The 19,509-nt window shown below is 56.6% G+C and overlaps 1 long non-coding RNA gene across 1 annotated transcript; it reads left to right on the top strand.

Moving 5' to 3' along the window:
- Nucleotides 1-9,286: 9,286 nt before the first annotated feature.
- On the top strand, nt 9,287-16,645 carry LOC112651802 (uncharacterized). The gene is made up of 3 exons (XR_004815341.2): nt 9,287-9,756; nt 14,710-14,863; nt 15,470-16,645. It is a non-coding gene; the product is annotated as an uncharacterized LOC112651802 (long non-coding RNA).
- The last annotated feature ends 2,864 nt before the right edge of the window (nt 16,646-19,509 follow it).

The raw sequence follows: 19,509 nt of genomic DNA, 5'->3' as shown, positions 1-19,509 counted from the left end.
GCCCCAGAAGGCGTGGGCACCGGGGGTGCACGGGAGGGGCCGGTGGGGCCAGGCCAGAGCAGTGGTTGGCCCTGAGGGCCGCGAGTGCAGCCTGAGCAGCAGAGAAGCTTCCCTGAGGGGAAGGAAGGACGCTATGGGGAGAGCAGAGCCTCTGGTTCTGGGTGATAAGCCAAGGGCAAGCGCAGGGGCAGTCATACCGCTGCCCAGTGAGGAGCTGGAGTCCGGCGGGGGGACCATCACCCCAACGGTGCTCCCTCGGTAGTGACTCAGGAACCCCTCAGCTCAGTGCGGACCCCCCAGCGTCCTGCCCCTGGGACGTGGACCCCTGAGGACTCGCTCCCAGGACGGCTCTGCAGCTGCCGCCCAGCCGCGTGGGTGTGGGGAGATTCGAGAACCAGCCGCCGTCAATGGGAGACACCCCGCAGTTGGACGCAAGGCACTGCGGTCTCTGGGGGATGCTGCGGGGTCCCTGCCTTCCCAGGGCAAGGGCCATCTCGGGGCGGCCCCGGTCACCCCACTAGCCCAGCAATAAGGAAGATGCCACCAGCGCCCCCGCGGTGAATGTGAGACGAGATACGATGCAGCTTTGGAGAAACAGCACAGGCAGGTGAAGCTCCCCTGAAAGGATCGATTCTCATCATTCTTTTCCTGCTTAAAAGGCTGATAATTTCTGTCCCCTAAACTAGAACTGCCCCCATCAGATCCCACTGACTGTGCTGCAGGGGTGTTACGTACCTTGTCTAGTCTAATTTGCATGACAGCTTGGACTTGAAAAAAATGTGAAGTGTCAGGGCGCGTGGAGGCCCCGTGGGTTTAAGCATCTGACCCTTGGTGTCGGCTGAGGTCATGATCCCGGGGTCTTGGGATTGAGCCCTGAGTGGCGCTCTGTGCTGAGCGTGCAGCCTGCTTGGGGTTCTCTCCCTCCCCCTCCCCTGCCCTACCCCCCGAAGTCTGTGTGCATGCACACACTCTCAAAAACAAGTACAAAACTGTGAGGTGGCTTACATGTACTTTTATTTGGACATTTATGTTTACCCAAATACAAAAATACATAAGAACTCTGGTAGAGAAATTAGTTTGCAAGCTCTCTTTCTTTTTTCTTTTTTTTAAAGATGTTATTTATTTATTCATGAGAGACACAGAGAGAGAGGCAGAGACACAGGCAGAGGGAGAAGCAGGCTCCATGCAGGCAGCCCGACACAGAACTCGAACTCGGGACCCCAGGATCATTCCCTGGGCCACAGGCGGCGCTAAACCGCTGAGCCACTGGGGCTGCCCCAAACTCTCTTTCTCATTCAAACACCCACTTGAGTGGAACATCCTGATAACCACATGCAAAAGGATGAATTTGGACCCAGACTTAAACCATGCACAAAAACTAATTCAAAATCAATGAATGGGCTGACTCTAAGAACTAAAGCTTATTTACATTCTTAGAAAATAACATAGGGAAAAATCACCAAACTCTTAGATTTGGCAAAGGATTCTTTGAAATGGCATCAAAAGCATAAGCCAAGGGCAGCCCTGGTGGCTCAGCGGTTTAGCGCTGCCTGTAGCCCAGAGCGTGATCCTGGAGACCCGGGATCGAGTCCCACGTTGGGCTCCCTGCATGGAGCCTGCTTCTCCCTCCACCTGTGTCTCGGCCTCTCTCTCTCTCTCTGTATCTCTCATTAATAAATAAATAAAAATCTTAAAAAAAAAAAGCATAAGCCAAAAAATTGGGTTAATTGGACTTCATTAAAACTTTAAAACTTTTCTGTATCAAGGGACATAAATCAAGAATGTGAAAGGACAACCTATGAAAGAAAATATTCACAAAGTATTTATCTGAAAAAGGTCTAGTATGGAAATATACGAAGAACTCGTACAATGAAATAATTTTAAAAATGACAAATACCCACCATTTGCTTCGACGTGGTTGGAACTGGAGGGTATTATGCTGAGTGAAGTAAGTCAATCAGAGAAGGACAAACATTATATGGTCTCATTCATTTGGGGAATATAAATAATAGTGAAAGGGAATATAAGGGAAGGGAGAAGAAGTGTGTGGGAAATATCAGAAAGGGAGACAGAACATGAAGACTCCTAACTCTGGGAAACGAACTAGGGGTGGTGGAAGGGGAGGAGGGAGGGGGGTGGGGGTGACTGGGTGACGGGCACTGAGGGGGGCACTTGAAGGGATGACCACTGGGTGTTATTCTGTAAGTTGGCAAATTGAACACCAATAAAAAATAAATGTATTAAAAATAAATAAATAAATAAATAAATAAATAAATAAATAAATAAATAATAACAATTTAAAAACAGACAAAGGAGCTGAGTAGACATTCTTCCGAGGTGGATATGCGAGCGGCCAATAATACATGGAAGGTATTTGACGTCTCTAGTCATTAGGGAAATGCAAATCAGAGCCACAATGAGACCCCACTTCACACCCACTGGGTTGACTATAATCAAAAAGTCAGATGATCACAAGCGTTGGCAAGGATGTGGCGAGCTGGAACACCCATCGCGGCCGAGGGGGTGTTACATGGTGCAGCTGCTTCGGGGAACTCTCTGGCAGTGCCTCAAGGAGCGGAATGAGGGAATTACCATACGGCCCAGCAGTTCCACTCTCAGGCTCATCCTCAAGACAAAAGGGAACATGTGTCCACACAGAACCTTGCACATGAAGGTTTGAAGCACCGTCATTCACAACAGCCGGACGGTGGAAACCACCTACGCGCTATAAACGGATAAAATGAACAAATTATGGTTTATGCAGACCCTAGAATAGTACTCAGCCATAAAAAAGAAACGAAGCACTGATCCGCGGTACAACGGGGGTAAACCCCGTAGACAACTTGCCGAGTGAAGGAAACCAGATACAGAAGGTCACATGTCGTGCATTTCCGTTGTTATGATCCATCCAGAGCAGGGGATCCGCAGGGACGGAGAACGGATCAGATGTTGCCAGGGGCCAGGAGGAGGGCACGTGGAGAGCCATTACCAGCGAATATGGGGTGTTTTATGGGGTAATGAAAGACCTTCGAAGCTAGAGCAAGCAGATGGTCGCAGAGCATCGGAGCCACACAGAGCACTGCTGAACCGTATGCCTTGTTCATCATGCGACACGACGTGTCACCTGTCAGCTGTGTGGACAGGAGCTACGTGGATGCGGAGAGGGCCAGGTGTGAACGGGGCCTTGTGATGCACATCCCCACCTGCTCGCTGCTTCCAGGGCCGGAGACACGTGGCATCCCTCTGCGGGGGAAGGTCAATGCAGGTCCTGGCCCCTGTGTCCGGGCCCCCTGCCCCGCGTCGAGGAGGGTGTTCTTACCCTCCCTTACATTAACCTTTGTTGCCTCCTTCCCAAGATTAAACATGTTCTTCTAATGAACGTCCAGTTCCCTAGTGGCCATCCTCTGGCCCCCCTGAAATTTTAGATCAGAACGTGGCTCTGAGATCACCTCATCATCCCAGCAGTGAGGAAATGAGGCCTAGAAGGAGAAAGGAGTCAGTAACCAAAACACGATTAGAACCATGTGTTTTGCCATCCGTGTCATTTCATATTCATGGACACACAAGCCGTGGCTTCGAAGTAAAAAGTAAAAGGAAGTAAAAGTGCTGGAAGGAAGGAACGAGATTTCAGGACGATGTGGTGATAGGGAAGAGCGATGTCGGGGAAATATTTAAATCAGGAGGAGGGGGGGATGATGGCGCACACAGGCACGCCCCATGTACCCCATCCCTGCTCATCAGGCTTGAGGGGAGGGAGGAAGGGGGCGCAGTGAGGGACCCGGAACCCCTGAGTGCGAGCCCTAGGTGTGCAAGCTGGCACAGGCCTCGTAGCGGACAAGCTGCTCACACATTCCAGCGCGTCGACTCCCCTGGATGCCCAGGAAGGGGTGAGCCCGCGGCCAGGGCCACGGCCTCTTGGACGGCGACCTCGAGCGCTGAGCCGGCCTCACCTGCTTGGTCCTGGGGCCAGGAGCCACACCGTGTCCTCAGGGAGAGGCAGACTAGCCTCGCTGTGGTCATTTCCTGCCCCCAGTCCCCCCCTGGCACCCCCGAGGGCATGAAGCGTGAAGCCACCCCACAGAGCCCGTACCTCCCTGTCCGGCCCAGAGCAGCCAGCTGGCCACCAAGGTGTCCCCCCCATGCAGCCGGGGCCGGCGTTATTTGGAGATCCGGCTCCATGAGGGGCTGCTGTGACAGCTTTGTCCTCTCAGACCCCTTTGATTTGTGACTCTCCCTTTGTGGCTCGTGGGGGACACTCCGGCCCTGCTGTTTCTGGGCTCCGGCATCCCCCGGGCCGGCCAGGCCGGGCCAGCCACGGAGCAGGAGGCCGGCGGAGGCGGGAGCAGCCCCGTGAGCGGAGGGGCCGGGGGCCTGGGCGGGCGGGCTCCGCTTCCAGGCAGCGGGGCCGACTGGGTGGTCGGGGAAGGATGCCCGGGGCCCGCTCACGGCGGCTGTGAATGGGCAGATCGCAAACGGCGGGCAGGACAAGGGCTACCCTGCTGGGCCTGGGCCCCGGCCCAGAGCTCCAGTGTCTGCAGGGGCGGGGGCGGGGGGGTCCAGGCTGCCCGGGACTCGCGGGGCCGCCAGCCCCTGGGAAAGAGGCTGGCCTGGGGGCCCTGCCAGCCAGAGAGACTCCAGGCCAGTTGAATGAGGGCTGTGGGCCGCTCGCGGCGCTTCGCTTCGGGCCGGCAGTGTTACTAGGCAGGAAGAGCGTCAGGGCCAAGGACGCCTGGGTTCAAATCCCAGCTCCACTCCCAGCCGGGCTCTTCACCCCCACTCTCCCTGTGCGAGGGGCTGGGAGACCTACCTGGACGTGCTCAGCATTGTGTGCTTCGCCAGTGTGTGCACACATGCCTGCACACGCACATGCATGCATGCACACACATGCACACATGGGCATGCATGCCCCAGCTGCCTGCTTCCTCCCACCTGTAGGGTAGGGATGGCTGGTTCTCAGGTGCTCCCCGGCCAGGTGAGCACCACCCTCTCGGTTCCATGAATCCTTCCTGACATTGATGTGTTCCCAGGTCAACGAGGGCGGGTTTCCAGCCCCCGATGCAGTGCACGCCTCACCCCCTCCGCTCACTGCTGACTCAGCTCCAGCTCAGCAGACACTTGAGTCAACGGGGCCTTGCTTGGCTGCTGAAAACACGTGGTTACAGGTGTTCCTTGTCGCTAGACCCCCAAAGCCGCCTGCAGAAGAGGGGAGAGCAGGCCTGGACGAAGGCTTGCCCAAAGGAAGACGGCTGGGTGCTGAGCAGCTCGCAGACCCCGCTGGACGCGGCACGCCCCGGGGGGCAGGGCTTGGCCCCCGCGCTTGTACCTGGGGAGGGACAGCACGAGCGCCAGCTCTCCCAACGCAGATGTCTGGGGGGCGGGGGGTGGCTGCACGTCCGCTGCGAGGCCATGTGCTGACACGTGCACGCGGCGAGCTGAGGATAGGCCCCCAACCCGCTCCGGGCAGTTCGGGGTGTCTCCAAGGCCTCGCCCCACAGAGTCTCCGCATCTGGGCCACACGGCAGCACGACACACGCCGACACCCCGCGGCTTCCATGAGTCTTGTCATCCCCAGAAACCCCCACAAAGCAGCGGCCCACCTTTCCTCCTAGCGAATGGCTTCCAAATCCCCGTTCCCTTCTGCTATCACTTGCAAAGGACAAATGCACCAGCTTCGAGCTGGAGGAGGAGGGAGCTGCTGCTGCAAGCCTTGCCCTGGGCCACCGCTCCGAGGACCCCCTTAAAGGCTCAGGCCCCCTTCCCCCAGGGCCGGGTGCTCTCTCTGGGAGCCCTTACGCCCCACCCCCCACCCCGCTCTGGCAGCTTTGATCTTGTGACTCTCAGCTTTTCCATCGAAATTCAGAGGGCAATAATAGTAAGCGTGTGCTTGTAAAGCGCTGGGAGCTCAGAGGAGAAAAGGTGTCAGACGAGTGTGAAATGTTATTATTGGCTCAGGCTGGAGACTGGAATGGAAAATCACCAGCAGATAGTGGGAACTCAGAGGAAGCCATTTGTCAGCTCCCCCCCGCCCCCCACCAGAGAAATGGGGCCTCCCCTCCGCAGCCAGGCTCTCCCCGGTCAGCCGGTCAGCCGGAGCGGACGGAGGGCGGGTAGGTGAGCCCAGGGGCCACTCGCCGCTTCCTGACCTCAACGCGACTGAACTCACGTGGCAGCCACGGCTTAGCCTGAACACCTACTCTACCGCTCGTGGGGCGGGGGGGAGACCGCCACCGGTCCCAGGCCCCGGAGCAGCCGCTTCAATCAGAGAAGAAGCCTCCCGGACGAAGGGCCACTCACCTACGTCAGATGAACCATCCAGTCTTTAAACAGGCAGACGACACAAGTCAGCAACACGAGGGCCATAAGGGCAGACAGGCAGATGGTACAATAGGCTCGGTGGCCATGCAGATACTTCGGTGAACAAAACAAACTTTTAAAAATCCTCATTAGCACCCTCACAAATTCAGGAAGACGGTACAGCCATAACGTGGTCTGGAAACAAGACATCTTCTTGGGCGCTTTAAATGTGTGCCAGCATGCCCCATCCCGTCATCAGCAGATGAACCCAAGGATAAACTCAAGGAAAACTGGAAGAACAGACGAGCAGGACAAGGAACCCCATATTAGAATGGCCATATATTCTATTAGGGTGAATGGAAAAAGGGGCGCCCGGTGGCTCAGTGGTTGAGCGTCTGCCTTGGGCTCAGGTCATGACCCCGGGTCCTGGGGTGGAGCCCCCGCCAGGCTCCCTGCTCAGAGGAGAGCCTGCTTCTCCCTCCGCCTCTCTCTCTGCTCTTGCTCGTGTGCTCTCTCTCTTGCTCACTCTCTCAGATAGATAAAAATTTTTTTAAAAAAGATGAATAAAAAAACGCCATACAACATTTTAAAAACATGAAGGATAAAGAGAAAATCACGAGCACGGAGAGAGAAAACAGAAACACCTGTAAATGACCAAAAATCCGGGCAGCCCGGGTGGCTCAGCGGTTTAGCGCCGCCTTCAGCCCGGGATGTGATCCTGGAGACCCGGGATCGAGTCCCACGTCAGGCTCCCTGCATGGAGCCTGTTTCTTCCTCTGCCTGGGTCTCTGCCTCTCTCTCTGTGTCTCTATAAATAAATAAAATATTTTTTAAAAAATGACTAAAAATCCAACTGGTGTCTCATTAGCAGAGATTGTTGGAAACACGACAGATTTTCACACACACCATGTTCCTGGGTGGGAAGACGTAATAAGGTACCGATCCTCCCCCAGTCAACCCAAATGTTGGACTGTTGTCCCTGACTCCTGGCGGCTGACGCATGTGAATGGACAACTGAGGACTCCTGCCGCCAACGCCGAATCGGACACCAGCGCGGCCCAGAATCCGGGGCAGTTGGGGGCTCCTTGCAGCGGCGGAGGCGGTGGTGACAGGTACTGGGAGTAGTGGGCGCGACGGCGCAGGAGCGGCGGAGAGCGAGGTGGTGGAAAGTGGTAACGGGGGCTGGCAGCACCGAGGCCCTGGGCCAAGTGCAGGCGATGGGAGCAGAACCAAGGAACAGCCCGTTGGCGGCCGGCCTCCTGGAGCAAGGGCACGAGGGCCCCAGACAGTCCCCACAGTACCCCATTGCCCCCCCAGTCCCATTTTGCCATGTTCTTGGTTCCCTGGCCTCCCTCTAATCTGACTTCTTTTTCCCAACACTTGTTTTCAAACCCCCCATCCTTTCACTAAGATGCCTGATATCCTTCTAGTGAATGTCTTTGCTGCTTAAGTTAGAGAAAGTTGGTTTCTCTTGGTCGCAACCAAGAACATGGGCTGGCACCAAATGTTTTCTAATCTTGAGTCAAAGACAGGCTTGTGTAAGCAAGATATGAAAACAGAAATATTATTTTGAAAATAAAGGACTGACTAAAAAGTGCACAAAAATCTAAAACAATCCAATAGACAAAGGAAGGGACACGTTGTTAAGTGCACATCATAGAGGAGGGAAGGCTGATAAACATGTAAGAGGCTCAATTTCCTTAATAACCAAATAACTGCAGATTAAAACAACAAAATATGGTTTTTGCCCTTCAGGTTAGCAAAGAATATAAATGGCACATAATATTGAAGGTGTAACAGGTGGGAAGTCGGGCTCCCTTGCAGGGCATTGGGGAAAACCAAGTATGGCTTTGATTGGAAAGTGAGTGGCATCTCTCAGGACTTGAAGTGGGAATTTCCTCTACTCAAAAATGTTAATTCTAAGTATTTATCCTATAGAAATGCTTGAACAAAACACAGAGATGTTAATAGCTGGATTATGGACAAGAGTCAAAAACTGTAGACAACCTAAATATCCCCAAGAGGGGCATGGTTAGACAAAATATGGAAAACACAGAAGGAATTCAAATGCGTTAATAATATATACTGATCTAGAACTTTCCTTGGTTTATTCAGTGAAAAAAAAAAAGAAAAAGCAATTGCAAAACATTCCATACAGTATGTATATACTCTACACAATAAGACTCAATTTCTTGTCGAAACAATAATCATATTTTACTCCTACGCCTTCATAACAAGTAATATTATAAGATGAGCATGTTTTACTTTTTGCAGAGATTTCCAACAATCTCTGTTAATGAAACGCCAGTTGGATTTTTAGTCATTTATAGGTGTTTCTGTTTTCTCTCTCCGTGCTCGTGATTTTCTCTTTATCCTTCATGTTTTAAAATATTATACAGTGTTTTTTTATTCATCTTTAAAAAAAAAAGATTTTATCTACCTGAGAGAGAGAGTGAGCAGAAAGGAACGGAAGTCGTCAGGAATATCCTCTTAGGGATGAATCACCAGGAGTGCGTCAACATTGTCGTGCGTCAAGGGGAACCTGCCTGCTGCTAGGCGGGCACAGGTCAGACCTTCCGCTGTGTCCCAGGCCTTCATGCCGGGGAAGGTGGAAGCCGCTGATGGGGTGCCTGGTTTTATCCTATGGCCTCAGAAAAATTGCTTTTTTTTGAAAAATTGCTTTTGAGTCTAGGTCAAGCTAATGGGGAAAACCCTGAAAAGAGTAATGGTTACCTCGTTAAGAACCGCCCCAGCCCCGAATGTGCGTCGGAGGAGTGAAACTAACTGGAAAGAGGGCCCCCGTGTAGTGGACGGAACCACGGACAGCTGAGATGTGTGCTTGACCCCGTAGCACAATATGCGGCGCCCGCAGCACATCCTGATGGAACTTCACTGGGGGGCTGCCTTTATTTTGCAACCTGACGTCTCCTTGATTTACGAAGCCAAAGTAAATGACAGGCGGGGCCAATAAAAATTCTTCAGAGCTTTAGCCTCGCTTCCCATTCCATTTTGCAGAGATGAAAAGACGTGCACGCCCGTAACAGGACTGAGTGGATGAAGCTCATGAACCACGCACGATTGGGGCATCCGTGCACCCGTGTCGCGGCACTTCTGCCGTCGGAAGGGGACGTCCACCCCAGGCACGTCCTGAGGCAGGAGCACAGCTCCATCTGGGGGAGGCCCGAACGGGATGAACATTTTGTCCGGGCAGCCGGAGGAGCTGGCTTGTGCAGGGGCTGGCTTCCTGAAAAGGGGCCGACAGCTCCTGTTCCCAGTGGGTAGCTTTGCCTCTCAGAAGAATCTGGAGAAGGCAGTGTTATGAGGCAATGGTCTAGCTCTTCCCTGACTTCCCCGGGGACGCCCACACAAAGCCGGAGAGGAAATAACCCTCGAGTCATAGGATGCAGTGGGTTTGGGTGTGACACTGGTGTGGGTTCAAATCCCACCTCTGAGGATCTTCAGGTAAGTCACTTCTCTGAGCCTTGTTTTCCTCTTCTACCAAGTGGGTGCGTTACCATCTTTTCCACGGGACTGGGGTACCCCCTAAATGGCACAGGTATTCAGCTTGCGGGGCCACAAACTGGGGGCTCAACGAACAGAAACTCATTGCTTTGGCTTCCCCAGAGGAGGCCTGAACCAGACAGAGGCCCTTGGCTTGACCTCAGGAGACTAGAACGTCAAGATCAAGGAGGCAGCAGGTTGGGCTCCTTCGGAAGGAATGACGTGTGACGTACCTATCCTGTGGCTTTTGGTGCGTTTGTTCTCCGTCTTTGACAGTGTCGGCTTGCAGACAACCCCACTCCTCGGTTTCATTTTCCTTTAGGGTTCTCTCTCTCTGTGTGTATCTGTCTCCAGACTTCCTCTCTTATGAGAACAGCATATCGGATTAGTGGCCCAAAGCTTCCTCTGAACTAATTACATCTGATATTTCCAGATGGATGAGGTCACATTCTTTGCTCCTAAGGGTTAGGACGTCAATATATGAATTTTTGAGGGACACAATTCAACTCATAACGAGGGATAGATGCAAAATGACCAGCCTATCGTATTTCCTCTTGCTCTCATCTGCGAGTAAAGGGGAGATAAACTCAGGAAAGAGGCCGTCGTGTGAGGTGGCGTCTCCAGCTGGGGTGATACCCACTCCACTCTGCTCCTGTCCTGCGTGTGTTCCCCTCAGTGAAGCTGTCCTGGTGGCTCCTTGGCGGGCAGTGCCTCCAACCCCAGCCCTAGGGGCTCCTGTCCGCTGTCATCTGCTGGTAGACCAAGGCCTTGCTGACACGGCCTGTTTAGGAATATGTGTCCCTGGCCTCATCATGTCCCCATCCTGCGGTGCCGAAAGCCAAGACCTGCCACAGCAGCCAGGGTCTGGCAGGTTTGAGTGAGGTTTTGAAGGATACGCGAATGGTCCAGCAGTTTCCATAACCAGTGAAAGCTGTTCAAATATCTGCTCCCTTGGCGTCCCTCCCCAGAAGCTCCCCCTGTCACAGGCAAAGATAGCCTGTCCTTCTGGACACCGGCTCAGGAGCCCACTGGCCAAGCCACCAAGCACACGGCACAGATGATGATCCAAAGTTAAAGCTCTCTGCTGCTCACAAAGGACATAAAGACAAGAGTGCACAGAATGGGGTCCGCAGGTAACCCCGGTTTCCCTGGGCAATAGCAATGGGCCATCAGCAGCCTTCACAGGCAGTCGTGGGAGAGAACCCCCCGACTACACTCAAAGGCCAGCGGTTAAGCCTGGGCTCCCGTCCACTGCCGGTGCGTCTCCAAACCGGAGAGCCTCCGGGTCCGAGCTGTACCCGTTGGGTTGGGGAGACGCCCTTTGCCATAAGGACGGAGCAGGAAAAAGGCAAAGGGCAGCGAAGAGTGGGGCTTGAGGCAAGTCTTCACTTTGCAGGGGCATTTCTGCATCAGGCAGGCCTCACGGCTCACGCTCGGCCTTTGCCTGCCAGGACTGGGAGGAACGTGCGTGAGGCTGCCCGCTGCGTGGCCGTGGCTCGGTGTCTACCTCCACCGGGTGGCCTGGGCTGCAGATGAAGCCACGGCCTCGAGCAACAGAGGGGGCTCCCGCGCAAACCCGGTCTACGGCTTTGTCCATGGGCCGAGGACACCATCCGCGACAGCGCTTTCCCGTGTGTGGGATGGAGGCAAGGATGCCACGCTACAGGGGCTCGGGGAGGCGGCACGCAGGACGCCCGGGAGAAAGCCCATTAGTGGGATGGAAAAGCGGGCTGTCGGGCCGCAGGGCTGCAGGGGGCGGAGGGGGGAGCTCCGAGCAACGCGCGAGCCCCGGGCAACCCCAGAGAAAGCCCTTGGCAGGGTTCTCTGTGAAGGCTTGGAGTTTTGAGGGGAAGTTTTGGTTTGACTTAATCTGCTTGTATTTCTTTAAAACTTGGAATTTGTCCCCGATAAGTAGAGGATGGTGCCCCTGGGCACCGCTGCTGTGAGCTATCACAGAGTCAGGGCTGTGGGACACTGTCCTCCCCCCGTGAGGGCCCTCGCCCCCTGGTCACGGGGCCCACGCAGCTCTGGGAGCTCCACGCCGAGGCCCGGGCCCAGAGCCAGTCTGCAAAACACAACCGAGATGAAATGAGCCGAGATACGTCGAGGAGCTTGTCGTGTTTTCTCTGGGCTGTGCTGCCAGGCCGCACACAGCAAGGGCTGGAAGTGTGAGCTGGGTCTAAGAGTGGGCTGGGCTGCGGCCCCATGACTCCCCACGGCCCTATGGCCCCTGACAGCCCCACAAGTCCCCCATGGCCCCCCCCATGTGGCCCCCCATGGCTCCATGGCCCCCGACAGCCCCACAAGCCCCCCATGGCCCCCCACGTGGCCCCCCACGGCCCCATGGCCCCTGACGGCCCTACAGGCCTCCCTATGGCCCCCCACGCGGTCCCCCACAGCCCCACACGGCCCCAGAGGCCCCCCCACGGCCTCACTCAGCCCCACCGCCCCATGCAGCCCCACAGCCCCACATGGCCCCATGCAGCCTCATGCGGCCTCACACGGCCCCCCGACAGCCCCATGCAGCCCCACACGGCCCCCACGGCCTCACGTGGCCCCCTACAGGCCCACGCGGCCCCACAGGCCCCCCATGGCCCCATGCGGCCTTGCGCTGCCCCCCACAGCCCATGCAGCCCCCCATGGTCCCCCACGGCCCCCCATGGCCGCACAGCCCACCCACGGCCCCACACAGCAATGGTGTCTGCAGGCCTGCGTGCCCAGAGCGGGGGTGCCAGCAGCTCCTGAAAGGGCCGGCTCATCTGAGAGCTCCTCAGCTGTCCACACCACACTCTCAGAGGGAATTGCCACGCGGAGCTTGTCCCCAGGAGGGTAGACAGGTAGGAACCAAGCCTCGTGGAAACAGGAAGGAATGCAGGTCCATTGAAAAGAGCCGATGAGTGATGGAGTCACAGCAGTGAAGAAAGTTCTAGCCTCACTCTGCTGGTTCTTCTGGCTGGGCCGGTGGCCAGCAGGTGACCCTGGGACGCATGTGATGCCCCTCCATGAGGGAGGACGTGTTGGTCCGTTATGCCTTCCCTTACTCCTAGGTACATGAAAGGGGCAGACCAGCTCCCCGGTGCAGCAAGCGGCTCAGCGAAGCCACAGGCTCTGTCCCTGGAGACACCGGAGTGGCTGCCGTGAGCCCAGAACGCTCTGCGCTGTTCCGTGAGGGCCCCCAACGCCCGGCTCAGAAGCGCACACACTCCTGAAGGGAGCCGGGCTGTCCCCGTGGTGCCCAGAGGGCCCAGCCACCACCTGCTTCTGGGATCCTAAGGGCTGGGCCCAGCGCCACCTCCCCGTGCGCATTTGCGGAGTTAGGAAGTTGCTTTGGAAACTTCCTCTCTCCTGAAAAATGCATCTTCCTTTGTAAAATTCGCTCTACTCATCCCTTCCCAGGCCCCGGTGACCTCGGGGTCCTGACCGTGCCCCTCAGGCCGCTGGAAGCTCCCAGACCAGACTCCCCTCCTTCCTGAGCCCAAACACAAAGGAAAATGAAAGCCAAGAGTGGAAAACGCAGGGCCTGGTGTGGATGGGGAGGCTGAGGCCATCGGAAGGGGACTGTCCAGGCGGGGCCAGCCACTGCGCCGGCCTGGGTGTGGCCGTGGCTGGCCCTGCCTGGACCTGGGCCAGGCCAGCCCGAGGGACAGGCTTCTGTTGGGGGGGGGACATGTGTGTTCCGTGTTTGCAAATTGCACTTGCCTTCAGGGAATGGGAAAGATGAGTCAGACATAAGCCTTTGAACCTGGGACCCCTGGCTTGAACGTTGAAGAGACAGGAAGGCACCCGGGTTAGTCGCTCGGTTACTGTGGGGCCACACGGGGAGGCAGTGCCCGTCACGTGTGTCGGCACTCCAGGCCTTTCCACAGCACGTCCGGACGGCAGGAGCAGTCGTCCAACACTCCCCAAGCACAGCCCAGGCCCTTCGAGGCTTCTGAAGACCACGGCTTCCCAGGGGTGTGGACAACGGGGGAGAACGGAGGGAATGGGGAAAGGCAGAGGGGCGGAGGGGCTTGGGGAGCACTTCCCGGTCAGACTCGGGCTGCTTGGGCAGCCCGGGACAGAGGGACAAGAGTTTAAGGAACAGAGGACTCTCCTCATCCCACCTGTCCACACAGGTGGATCCTAAGGTTGACCTTTCCCACGGGTGACGAAGAACCCAGAGGTGTTCACGCTGTGACGTCACAGCCCACCCTGGGAGCCGACTCTAGAGAATGGATCCCGGGTTTAAAAATTAAAATACCCAGGCCCCACCCCCGCCTCGGCGGGCCCGGCCGGGGGAGGGGTCGCAAAAAAAAATAAAAAAATTAAAAATTAAAAAATTAAAAAATTAAAATTAAAATACCCAAAGATGGTCACCGCACTATTATTTATAACAGCCAAAGCTGGAAATGGGTTAGTTAACCAACATGTCCTCAGCCACTAGTTAAAATATTTAGGGAGGGCAGCCCCGGTGGCTCAGCGGTTTAGTGCCGCCTTCAGCCCAGGGTGTGATCCTGGAGACCCGGGATCGAGTCCCACATCAGGCTCCCTGCATGGAGCCTGCTTCTCCTTCTGCCTGTGTCTCTGCTTCTCTCTCTCCTCTCTGTGTATTCTCATGAATAAATAAATAAAATCTTAAAAAAATATATATTTAGGGAACATTTGAGAAAGAAAGAAAGAGAAAGAAAGAAGAAAGAAAGAAAGAAAGAAAGAAAGAAAGAAAGAAAGAAAGAAAGAAAGGCCATAATGGTATGAACGTGTACAATTGCATAATCGTAGCCGTATAAAAGGACAAAAACACAAACAGGAAAAGTCGAGGGTGGAATGCTATCGAACTCTGTAATAGGAAAGATAATTATTATTTTTTCTTTCTGGTATTTTCCAAAGTGCCTCCAACGGGTGGATGTGTCTGATAGTTATGTTGATGTTTTGCAGAGAAAGTCCAGGCTTACAGCAAATGAGCCGCCCTGCCAGGCCTCTGCCCAATGAGCCGTAACAGAGAAGCTTCTCGATCCAGAAGCTTCCACTCTGATGGGGTTTGATGGAACCTGAAGACTCGTAAACCACAGGAAGTCTCCCGAGGACAAAGGTACTAGTCCCGCAGTGTGGCCGTTGGCCAGAGCCCCCACAGCCCCCCAGTCAGGAGTCTCCACAAGGCCCCAGAGGAGCCCGACCATCCTTGGGGGGAGGCTAAGCCCCCGTGTGGCTGCAGGTGGGGGGCCGGCTACCAACCCGGGGGACCCTGGACACAGCCCCTGTTGGATGGACCCAGGTGGTGGGCTGAGGGGTGCGCTCACCCCCAACCCCACGTCAGTCCCCTTGTGCTGGTGGTCACGGAGGGAACCATCTCCTCTCTCTTCCCGCGGGTGTGGCCCAGGCCAGAGAGACCCGCTGCCAGGTACATCCCAGAGCCCCCAAGCGCTGTGTTGGGGCAGTGACACCGTGACTGGTGCACGGCAGGACTTGGCTCGCTCCTTTGGTTCCTTCACCACCGCTGTTATCTCCCTGTTGTCCCCACTAAAGGAGGATGTTTTTGTCCTTCCCTTGGGTATGTTTCCGGACCCGCAGGCTTGTGCAAGAATAATATCGCTGTCCCCAAAGAGCGTCCGTCTGTCTCTTAAGGGATTGGGAGCCATCAGCACAGTGATTAGCTATAAAACCCTGTGCTGATTCCCCCCCCTCCCCGCCCCCCAAGGCCTCATTTCCAATGAGGACAGCTGGAGATTTGGCAGAGGGACGCACCCCGCAGGCCACAGATCGCTGGAGCCACAGTCTGGAGGCAGCTTCATGCTGCACCCTGGCTTCCCACACGGGGGGACGCTGGAGCTTGGGGCAAGGCGGGTCCAAGATGCACCTTCCCGTCGGCACCCTGGGAGCCAAGGGCCACCGTCCCCGTGAATGGGATCAAGCAGGAAGACGACCCAGGGAGCAGCCGTGGAGCTCCTATGTCACCTGTGGATGGTGAAGTCCTTCTAGAACCACTGGGCTCTGCGGAGCTCAGAGAGCCCCACTCCCACCCTGTAAGCTCCGTCATGGGCTGCCAGCCGGGGGACCACCTATTCCTTCCTTCCTTCCAAGTAAAGGGGGCGCCTGGGGGGGCTCAGCTGTTGAGAACCTGCCTTGGGCCCAGGGCGTGACCCCGAGGTCCCGGGATCGAGTTCTGCATCAGGCTCCCTGCGTGGAGCTTGCTGCTCCATCTGCCTGTGTCTCTGCCTCTCTCTCTGGGTCTCTCATGAATAAATAAATACAATCTTAAAAAAAAAAAAAGACACATAAAGGAAGGACACCCATTCCTCCCTCCTGCTCCGCAATCTCAGACCCATGGGTCCCGCGTAGAAACAAGCCCACCTGCTGCCTGAAACCTCCCGAGGGCCCCAGAGTTCAGATGGTGGGTCTGGGACCCGCCTCTGCCCCGAGTAAGGGGGTAGATGACTGGGAGGGACACCGCAAGTGCAGCCACTCGGGGGTGGGGCACGGATCACGGTGCCGGGACAGCTGTCCCTGGTGGTGCTGAGAGTCTGGGGTGCGAGTCCCCTCTGCTAGGGAAGGAGCCTCGAGGGAGCGCCCACCATCCTGCTGCTGGGGGAAGGGGCAGCGTTACCATCGCCTTCTCACCACTGGGAGCTGAGGCTCTGAAAGGGAGGGACCTGGTCAGGCGACGCAGGCAGTGTGTGGTAGGGCCAGACCCAAACCTAGACCCCAACCCAGACCCCAACCCAGACCCGAACTGGGAGGCCTGGCCTTCAGTCCCATCCTGCCTCCCTGCCTCTGCCTCCAGAGCTGACCTGGCTGCGGTGCCATCGCCCCCACGTTGGGGAGAAAACCGCGAGCTGCCGGCATCAGTCGTAGGGTGAGGCCAAGGCCACCAGAATTCCAGTCACTCCCCACTGACTCAGGGGCAGGACCCCTGCTTGTCCTGAGGCTCCGGGGGACGGACCCCTGCTTGTCCTGAGACCCCAGGGGTGGGACCCCTGCTTGTCCTGAGGCCCTGGGGCCCTGGGGGGCTGGAGCAACCTGGCTGGATGGCTTGTGGCCCCGCAGCCCCCCAGCCCCAGGCACCCAGGACCCTGCCCTCTGCCTGCCGGAGGGATGCGGCAAATGAATTCCTGCAAGCTACCTCCAAGACTAAGGCTGCTCTGCAGCACAGGCCTGACTGACTTTAAATAAAAAGAAAAACAGAAGACCCCCCCCACCCCCACCCCTGTACCTTCCCCACCTCCACCTGGCTCAGTGCAGGCCTTTCAGGAGCAAATGGAAGCCAGTGCCTGGGCAGGGCCAGTACTCCCGTTCCCTGTTCCCCAGCTCGAGATGGGGGGGTGCTTCTGGGGCCAGGAGGTAAGCTATGCACAGGAGGTCGATGCTGAGGCCGGGGGTGAGTGAGGCCGGGGGTGAGTGGAGCCAAGAAGGGAGAGCGGTCAGCCGGACCGGGCAGGCCGGAGCGGGGGCCGCACTCAGGTGGGCTGGCCCCAGAAGTGAGCTGCGTGTGGGGACCCCAGGCAGCCAGGGGGTCAACGGGGCGCAGGTGTCCCCGGGACTCTAACGTGCGAGGGGTTCCAGCACAGGCCTCCACCCACAGCACCGCCTGCCTGGGCCAGGACAGACGCCCTCACCGTAGGGGCTGTGCTGGCTCCACAGGCAGGCTTGGAGGTTGGGGGCTCGCCATACGGGTCAGGAATAGGAGGGTCACAGAGCTCATCTCTGGCCATTGCGGGGTCTGGCGGGGCAGGAGCTTGCTCACACCCTGGAACCTGACCAATCAAAGGCGGGAAGCGGGACTAGAAGAAGGGCCACAGGGCAAGGAGGAAACGTCGAGAAGAAATCAGGGAGGTCTCAGGAGACCGATGTTCTGAGTCCATCTGGACGAGAGAGCACCGACTGGGAGAAACATCCTCCAGCCCAACATGCACTTGCAAAGGTGCGAGCAGCCGGGGAGCCGACGAACCCCTACGTAGGCAAACACAGCTAATGGGACTCGGCCAGTAAAACACATCTGGATTCTTTAAGTCATGCCATAGCCACAACCAAGCCTGGTCCCCCATGGGCTGACCGGTGTCCGGGACGCAGGAGGTACGGGTCGGCCATGACCTTCCGCGTCTCCAGTGCATTTTCCATACTTTCATGCAAGACGTGGCTCCACCACCCGGTCGCGGCCAGGTAACTCCACCTGCAGGTCTCTCAAGATTGCTCCCAGGTTGGCCACGAGCCCAGTCCGAGTCCTCTACCACCATTCTCCAGTGGGGCTGCTCCGGAGCCATGGCTTTCCTCACCGGCCACAAGCTGTGGAGGAGACCGCGGCCCTCCCACCCACCCCCACTATTCCGAAGGGACAGAATGAGCGGCTATGTGAAAACGTCCGTGCCAGGCACTGGCAAACTACAGCCCACGGGCCAGATCCGGCCCATCATTTATTTATACAAATAAAGTTTTATTGGCACATGGCCCTGCTCATTCATTTATATATTGTCCGTGACGCTCTCGGGGCAGCACATCACGTGGCCCACAAAGCCTAAAATGTTTACCACCTGGAGCCTTACGGAGAGAACAATGTGCCTACCTGTGTGCAGGTGGTAACCAGAATGTTAGCAGGGTCACCTTACACGGCATTCTCGTCTTTTTTTTGTTTTGTTTTGTTTTACAATAGCCAAATAGTAATTGTATAACCAGTTAACATTAAGGCTGTTTTTATTTTAGATCGGATTGGAATGAAGAATGGGAGGATGGGAGGATGGGAGGGAGGGAGGGAGGGGGGTGCTAGCAACGTGGGCGTCTGGGGCTTTTTCCCAAAGCCTGGCCGCACTGTTCTGCGCTGTCTGGTTATCTGAGCCATCAACCCCTCCTTCCCAGCTGTGCTAGCTTGACTCTGGTTCCCGTGAGTCCCCAGGAAGCAGGACGAGCAACCGTTCTAGAACCAGAGGAAACCACCCACATGCGCGGAGCTGATAAACTCACTCCCTTACTCTTCCTCCTTCCTGCCTACCACTCAGGGGCCCAGAGGAGAGGCAAGGAGCTGTGAATGACTGTGGAAATCACCCCAGGCCTCTGGGCCCCCCTCCCCTCCCGCAGCCCCTCAGCAAACCCGTCTTTGCCCCCCGAGCACCTCCATAGGACAGGCTCTCAGCACCGCTGTCTCCCCAGGAGCCCCAAGGGTACGCAGTCAGGCCAGGTGCAGGAGGCTCATGGGGCGAGCCCCATTCTGAAGGTCAAGAAGGGGCCTGAGAGGCTCGGGTGGACCCAGGAGGGCTTCGGGGGCGACGTGGAACTTGACCCTGGATGTCGAAGGTGGGAGAGGATTGCACAGGCAGGTCTGGAATACGGGGACGTGTTAGGCCAAGGGAAGTCTTGCTTGGGAGAGTGGAGGGCATAGGACGAGTGAGAAGAAAACCAGGGGGCCTAGAGGGCGTGGAGGAGAGTTGGGGGGACTAGCCTGACAGGGCCTCTTACGCCAGGGGCGAGGGGAGCAAGTAAGGCTTCATAAACAGGAGAGTCACGGGGTCAACTCTGACACGAGGAGGAGGGGAGTGGGAAGGGTAAGGCCGGAGGGGACCCTGAGATCATGCCCGGAGCCAAAGATCAAGAGTCAGAGGCTCAAGGAGCCCCAGGCGCCCCAGGCCCTCGCCTTCTTGGAAAGTGCTTTCGCCTGATTAAGGCAGCCCCACTCGGGGTGATCTCCTCCGCTCAGTGATCTCAGCGTCAAGTGATTTAGGGCCCTGGCTCCCTACAGAAATCCCTTTAGCT

Source organism: Canis lupus, chromosome 4 (assembly GCF_003254725.2).
Source record: "Canis lupus dingo isolate Sandy chromosome 4, ASM325472v2, whole genome shotgun sequence".
NCBI lineage: Eukaryota > Metazoa > Chordata > Mammalia > Carnivora > Canidae > Canis > Canis lupus.
Note: the sequence above shows the minus strand (reverse complement) of the source record. Positions and strands in the feature narration are given on the sequence as shown.